At 40.6% G+C, this 7425-nt stretch overlaps 1 protein-coding gene across 2 annotated transcripts in view; it reads right to left on the bottom strand.

Annotated features, from left to right (window-relative positions):
- Positions 1–7425, bottom strand: part of TMTC1 (transmembrane and tetratricopeptide repeat containing 1) — a 710718-nt gene that overhangs the window by 158893 nt on the left and 544400 nt on the right. The window lies entirely within an intron of this gene.

Raw genomic sequence — 7425 nt, 5'->3', positions numbered from 1 at the left:
CATCTCCTTTTCTGTCATCTTCACACCAGTTGCCTCACCCTCAAGTTTCACATTTCTGACAGCAGCACCTGACTAGCTCACCTCATCTTCTGGAATCAACTCTTACAGGTCCTTGAACTCCAACGCCTCTGGATGCTTCAGGTCCCAGAGCAGACACCATTCACTGTGACAAGCCTTCCATATCATCCCTCCCCAGGACAGGCGGATGTCCCATCACACTGGGGCTTGGCACACTGCCCTGTAACTGTCTATGAATGTGCCCGTCCTCCCCACTAAAACACAAGCTCCTCAGAAGCAGTGACTATGTCTGTCTATAATTATTTCCCTAGCACCCAGGTCTTAAAATAAATGGATTCTATAGGTTTTAAGAAATCAGCCTGATAATAAAATAATGCCTTAGAATCTGGAAATACTTGAGTTTATACTTTTATTTCAGCCTGGGGCAAACATATACTTTTCTACAACCCAATAAAAGATATCTGCTAGGCTTGCAGTTGTCCAGACATGTAGTTGAGAGGCACAGATGGAAGATGCTGCCTTTTTGTAGCCCTCTTCAGCACCCAATGTTACAGGCACTCCCTTCACACTGAAATATCCTCCTAAAGCTATGCCAGGCTTATTTTTTCTTATTTTGCATTAAACTACAATGAATGTAGTTAAAATGAGAATTTTTGTTACCATGGATAAACTATAAAGTGAATCTGAAATGTCATTAAGTCTTTCTGACCTTTTACATGTGCCATTAATACAGTAATCTTATTAATAGAGAGCTTCATCAGAGTAGAGAAAACAGATTTCAATGTCTGAGAATGTTAGCAACTTCTTACCCACATATCTGCAAAAAAGCAAATACAGTTTCTGCAAAATAAATACTGGGTTCATTTTTTTGCCTAAGGTATCTTTCTCTCTATAAAGGATTTAACATGTTTATTTCAAACCCATATACTTTCTCTTATTAAGCACAGGTTCAACATTCATTGAGGAGGCATGAACTGACTGCTGACAATGCATCAGGCTCAGGTTTCTAGGTGTCTATACAAGAATCCTGTTGGTCTATTAACGAAACGCATACAATATTAAAAACACCACTAGCATGTACGACATTTCCTAGTTTACAAAGCATTTGTGTATAAGGATTATTTGACAGCAAAATCTCTATGAAGTGGTCATTACACTCATTCTTGCAGCAAAGAAAATTGCCTTAAAGAGGCTGTAATTTATGCGATTCCCACTGCAAGCATATAGCAGAGTTTGCACACACATGACATAGTTTTCTGGCTCCAAATACAATTGTCCATGGCATCAAATGGTCTCCCATTAGCATTTCTTTATTAATGTGGAGAGGTGAAAGGAAATATGGTGGGTGAAATACTGGTGTCTCATGGAGAGGCACCCGCCTGAGACCCTGACTCACTCCTTCATCAGTGAAGCCCAGAAGAACTGGAGCTTTCACGTAGTCCTAGCAGGGCTGACGTAAACTAAAAATCCATATATAATCTTCTCTAACGACACATCAAACTGATTGCACTGCTGAAAATGTTTGTTAGAGGATCGAGAAATAGAATCCTTAAATAAAAGCTCAGGCTTGGCATTTTTTTCAGTGTGAAAAGCAATATTGGCCTTTATGTTTCAATGTTAGCAGAAAATAAAAGAAGTGTTCCTTTAACTTTCATCAGCTTCTCTGGGATTTAAGATTGTAATGGAAATACAATATGTAGATTTAAAGGATGAGACAGTTTTCTTCAACAAATAATATGTCAGTAAGTGATCCCCATCTGCATTTTTCAGCACCCCATCCCTAGTCCCCAGGTAAAATTTCTACTGCCACAAGCTCCCTCACGTGACTCCCTCTTCTCTCCCTTTTCTTGTGACAAACTAAATAAATTATGACCACATAGTTTCATTCTGGTTTGGAAAACTATGCTCATTGACCTTGATAACTTCTTTCATCCTCAAGAGGCTATATTTCTATGAACATATTATAATACAAAGACATAATGGGGGCAGTATCCCAGATAGAGAACTCTTCAGCTACAGAGGACACAGTTTTTGCCCAGGGTTCTCAAAACAGGTGACTCCCCCAGGTCATGTAGGCCGCTGTTTGATACAAAGATTCTGTCATCCAATCTTGTGACCTACCCAATCAGAATTTCTGTGAGATGAATCAGAGGATCTTTATATTAAACATGTTTCCTTGATTGATTCTCATATTCACTCAGGTCTGGTCATCATAGCTCTAAAATACAGAACAGCTTCAGCTTCATTTCGAAAACACATGTTTCTTTTTGAGACAGAGTGTCGCTCTGTCACCCAGGCTGGAGTGCAGAGGCGCAATCTCGGCTCACTGCAACTTCCGCCTCCCAGGTTCAAGCAATCCTGCCCCAGCCTCCCGAGTAGCTGGGACTACAGGCGCACGCCACCATGCCGGGCTAATTTTTGTATTTTTAGTACAGGCGGGGTTTCACCATGTTTGTTATGCTGGTCTCAAACTCCTGACCTCAGGCAATCCACCCGCTTCAGCCTCCCAAAGTGCTAGGATTACAGGCATGAGCCACCACGCCCAGCCCCAAAAAACATGTTTTAAGAGCCCCTGTAGACATGTTTCAAAGGTTTTGTTAGATGCTCAGTCAAGAACAGAGCAGTTCATTTTGCATAGCTCTCTTTAAACACACCATATATTATTTTACAAAAGAAACATTTTAATTCAATGTTCTGAGGTTATTATGAGATAGCCCCATGTTCAGGGCTATAAGGGATGCAACTACAAGGAAGACACAGAGACCTAGGCTGTAACAATCAAGATCTAAGGTTTTGTGTCTCTTTGAAACCATCAACCAAAATGGAAAGATGAGAAAGAAGCTTCTTTAGAACGTGGAAGATATTGCGTGCTAGTTTCATCTTGTTATTTCCTATCTTCATCTTTTCCTACAAATAGAAACCTTTGCCTATATTTCTTAACAGCAAAAACAGACCTACCACTTAAGCAAATCTATTCTAGTTGTTTATCCAGGACCAAATCTCATGAAAAAATATGATGCTGAGAGAGATCCTTTATATCCTTTCACTGAAAATCCTGTGTTATCTCCTTTCTGGATTTGAAAGGCAACCATTTTCAATGTGATAAAGGCAATACTTCTTCCATCAAGTATAGACTGCTTTATGTTCTATCTCCTTCAAACTGGTAAGACAAAACCAATTACTAGGCAGCAAAGCATGGCTGTGGTAGTGGAAATGATATTTCTCCTGCAGGCTCCAGCCCTGTGCAGAAGCCATACTTAACTCCGGCTTTTGTTTTTATCCTTAATCCCAGATGTACAAGAGTGGAGGTCAAAGGATCACATTTCTGAAGATACTTACAGAAACAGAAGAGCAAATCTGGAAGCAAATGACACTTTTTGGACAGGGCAGGTTATACATAAAATCTATTCTATCACTTTTCAAATGCAAGTCTACAAAAAACATGGAAGCAGAACCTCTGGGCATGTGGACTTCAGAACTTATACTTTAACATGATTCCCTAGTGTTTTTGAGGCACATTCAGGTTTGACTACCTAGCTGAGATAAATTCTTAAGGCCCCTCATGGCTCTATTCACAGCACAACTTTGAGTGATAATTTACAAGAAGTATCATAAGCACCTATGGTCTTGGGTCTTGAAGAATATTTTTCTTTTTTTTTTTTTTTTCAGATGAGAATCAAATTCTAAATTGGCACAATTCTAAGGCGGAGTGCAATAAAATCTTCCCACCACTCAGAATCAGCTGAGCAAAACACAACATGGCAGATTAGAAGAGGCCATTCAAACCAGAGGCAGACAGAGGCTGCAGAGAGTGCTGCATCTACAGCATATGCCACTCATGCCTCGCCAGTCACTCATCCTTCTAGCTCATCTGGAGTGGGGTCAAGCCAGGAGCACAGTGCTGGTTCTAGGCCAGTGCCATCCCACAGAGAATGAAAGTATATATAATTTTCAATTTTCTATCAGCTACATTAAAAAGAATAAAATGAAACATAAAGAATTAGTTTCAGAAATATATCTTGTTTCAATGAATATACCCAAAATATTATCAATAGATAATCAATGTAAAAATTAGTAATGGGATATTTTACATTTTTTTCTTACTAAGTCTGTAAAGTGTGGTGTGCCTTTACACTTCCAGCACATGTCCATTGAAACTAGCATTTGAAGTGCTAGGTAGTCATATGGGGCCCGCAGCTCCTCTGGTGGACCGCACGGATCTAGACAATCACCTGTCTTCAGGCCCATCCATCCTCCACCTCTGCCCACATTCACTTGTCCTTGGTTTTATCTTTTTGGTTCTAGATTCCTACTCCAAACCCAACTCTCTCCCCTGGGCTGTAGCCCCGCTCCACTGTCAAAATTTCCAACTACCATCCTGATTTGTCATTTTCATCCATCAGTTTTACTGTGTGAATTCTATGCCTACTCACCCTCTTTTACCTCTTGTGAAAACTTCTGACTCTTGTTCCTATAGAAATTCCATGCGGGATAGGACAGATAGAGGGATTTAGATCTATGGGGGCAAAATTTTCTTAGTTGTTATAAAAAGAGCAATTTAATAAAATCTAAATTTAGAACAACTACAAAGAAGATAATAGAGCATTCTTTGTGAGTAACATAAATACAGTCATTCAGATTTCAAGCTATGAGAAACCAAAGGACAGAGAAGGTAAGTAAGAGAACCAAGCTGACAAAACAGGACTGGGGACAGGTGGGTCCAGGAAGAGAGAGTTCCTGTAGTCACCCCTGGCTTATGCCCTCACCACCTTTCTAGAGAACAAATGGAAATAAATATCAGAACCACACTGTATTGTATTTTTATTTTGTCATATAGGTAATTGTGCAAGTTAACCAGATATTTCACAATATAAATTCCATCATTCTCGAGGAAGCATTTCACTGTGTTTATAAAGTTACAAGTAGACAGAAAATTGGACAAGGCATGGGGAATGAGGTAGGACAGTGTGCAATAATAATTACAGTCAACTTTCTGGTGCCCAGAGTGGAATACCAGGTGTGTTACAACCTTCTCAGAAGGGTGGCTCCACAAGGCTTAATCTTTTCTAAGGATGCTAACTATAACCAAGGTCACCAGTCATTTATTCAACAATGTTCTAAGGATTTATTTTGTATCAGACTCTGAGCCAAAGCCTCGTAAGATCATAAGATAATTTTAAGGGCCATCAGGTAGTTATCATCCATTGGGCTATAAGCAAAACTATTCAGTACCTCAATCTGCATTTAGAGCATCTTCCTACTTAACTTTCTTTTTTCTTTCTTTTTTTCTTTTTTTTTTTTTTTTCTTGAGGAGCCTCAGTCTGTTGCCCAGGCTGAAGTGCAGTGGCACGATATCAGCTCACTGCAACCTCTGCCTCCCAGGGTTCAAGCCATTCTCTGGCCTCAGCCTCCCGAGTAGCTGGGATTACAGATGTGCACCATGATGCCTGGCTAATTTTTGTATTTTTGCTAGAGACGGGGTTTAACCATGTTGGCCAGGCTGGTCTCAAACTCCTGACCTCAAGTGATCCACCCACTTCTGCCTCCCAAAGTGCCTGGATTACAGGTGTGAGCCACCATACCCGGCTCCTACCTAACTTTCTGATTTTGACTTCTGTGAAATGTCACCTCTCTTCCCGAGGTGAGACACCTGGGCCTCAGGTCATCCCAGCCATCCACCCTAGACCTGCCCTCTTGAGCAGTTCTCACATTGCAAAATCAACAGGTTCCCTCTCTCAGTGGAAAAGTCAAAGCATTCATTATTTCAGTGACCAGATCATGGTGAAATGTTAAGAAAACATGATCGTATTCAGGAATTCACATGATGGTATAAATAAGTGTACAGACTAGAAGGGGAAAGCAGTCAGTACAAGTTTTCTAGCAGAGAAAACTTTCTGAAGAAGCAGCACTGATCTGAGTCTTTACGAACAGGTGGGACGTAGACCTGCTAATAGATGTTGTAGGCAAACAGAAAGAATGGAGATCCGCGAGGGCCCAGGATTCTGAGGCATTCAGTTCTGGTGGTTCATAAAATAGGCTTGAAGACCCTTGTTGATATGTGAATAGAAGGGGAGAAAAAGATATTATCTAAAAAGCTAGACCTGGAATTTCCTTCAGAGAGAAAATGATCTTCTTCAACATTTCTTGTTGTAGTTTCAAAGGAAAACACCTCTGTAGGCTGTATCAGACACAAAACTACGTATTCATCCAGTCTGTTTGATTTTCTTCTGAGGCACAAAGGGGGCTACACTTTCCAGCCCCTTTGTATTTGGAGTGGGTACGTGACTACTTCTGGCCTGCAGGTCTGAGCAGAGGTGCCGTGGGTCTCTTGAGGCTGAAACACTTGTAAACTGTGTGATGGAATGAATACTCAATGATACTAAAGAATGGTTGGAAATATTTTTTTAGCTACCATGAGAATACTGTGGTTGTATATTTTAAAAGATAGCCATATCTTTTAGAGATATTGTATGCTGAAGTGATGACGACTGAACTGGCACTATAGTTGGGACTAGTTTCCAGACAGTTTGTGGCGGGTCAGGGAAAACAAGAGGGACTGTTAGTGGGTGGGGCTATTGCTGGAATAAGATTAAGCATAGTTGATAAATGCTGAAGCTGGGTGATAGGGACAAACATGGAGCTCATTACGCTATTCTCTCCGCTTTTGTAATATGTACTTGTAAGTTTCAATATAAGAAGTTAGGGCCCCACTAACTTTCTCTCCCTCTGCTACACTGACTTAGCCATTCCAAATGGCAGGACTATAAAATACAAGCAGCTCAGAACCCAGAGTCAACTGGCTGGAAGGCAACATCCCTAGAAAGTTACTGGGCCCTCAGCCCTCCTCCTGTAAACAAAAAATTAAACCTTTCCATGTTCAGTCATTTTAATTTCAGAGCTTGCTATTACCTTAGCATAGCCTCGTCTCACCTAGGTGAGGCATAGGTGTGTGAGATTTTGGAGATAGTCTCGGGTGGCCTGTACTGTCTAGGGCTATGTAAGAAATTATTAGGAATTGGGACAAAGGAGGAACAGAAAATGAAGAACAAAAAAGGAGAGAGGTAAGGCTAAGGAAATAACTAAAGCAAAAAAACTTGCCCAAAAATAAAAAATAAAAAATGAGCCATCAAGAATTCCCCAGTGGAAGAGATGCTGGAGGATTTTGTGCAAGATGATTAATGTAAGTTACCTGTGGCATGGTTCTGTGATGTAACTCTGCTCTTTGTCTCCAGATTTCTCTAAAGTCCCTTGAACACAAATGCCTTATATGAGTGGTACTGTAGGGGATATGAATGTGAAAGGTCTATGCCTTCCTATAAATTGGTTGGCACAAGAAAAGGAAATGAGAGTGGCCATGGTCACTCTCCAGATGTAGAGTTTAGTAGGAAAGGGAAACTTTCTGGTGCC

Source organism: Mandrillus leucophaeus, unplaced genomic scaffold (assembly GCF_000951045.1).
Source record: "Mandrillus leucophaeus isolate KB7577 unplaced genomic scaffold, Mleu.le_1.0 Scaffold203, whole genome shotgun sequence".
In the NCBI taxonomy this organism is placed as follows: Eukaryota; Metazoa; Chordata; class Mammalia; order Primates; family Cercopithecidae; genus Mandrillus; species Mandrillus leucophaeus.
The sequence above is the reverse complement of the archived record's forward strand: the minus strand, read 5'-3'. Positions and strand labels throughout refer to the sequence as shown.